This window comes from Ailuropoda melanoleuca, chromosome 10, assembly GCF_002007445.2.
Source record: "Ailuropoda melanoleuca isolate Jingjing chromosome 10, ASM200744v2, whole genome shotgun sequence".
Taxonomy (NCBI): domain Eukaryota; kingdom Metazoa; phylum Chordata; class Mammalia; order Carnivora; family Ursidae; genus Ailuropoda; species Ailuropoda melanoleuca.
Window position 1 is genome coordinate 38,986,893 of NC_048227.1, and position 560 is coordinate 38,987,452.

Below are 560 nucleotides of genomic sequence, written 5' to 3' on the forward strand. Positions count from 1 at the left end.
CGTTACCTTGGAATTAACTTAACCAGAGACGTAAAGGACCTATATGCTAGAAACTATAGATCACTTTTGAAAGATATTGAGGAAGACATAAAAAGATGGAAAAATATTCCATGCTCATGGATTGGAAGAATTAACATAGTTAAAATGTCCATACTACCCAGAGCAATCTACACTTTCAATGCTATACCAATCAACATACCGAGGACATTTTTCAAAGAACTGGAACAAATAGCCCTTAAATTTGTGTGGAAACCAGAAAAGGCCCCGAATCGCCAAGGAACAGGTGAAAAGGAAAAACAAAGCTGGGGGCATCACAATGCTGGATTTCGAGCGGTACTACAAAGCTGTGATCACAAAGACAGCATGGTACTGGCACAAAAACAGACACATGGACCAATGGAACAGAATAGAGAACCCAGAAATGGACCCTCGGCTCTTTGGGCAACTAATCTTTGATAAAGCAGGAAAAAACATCCGGTGGAAAAAAGACAGTCTCTTCAATAAATGGTGCTGGGAAAATTGGACAGCTACATGCAAAAGAATGAAACTTGACCACTCTC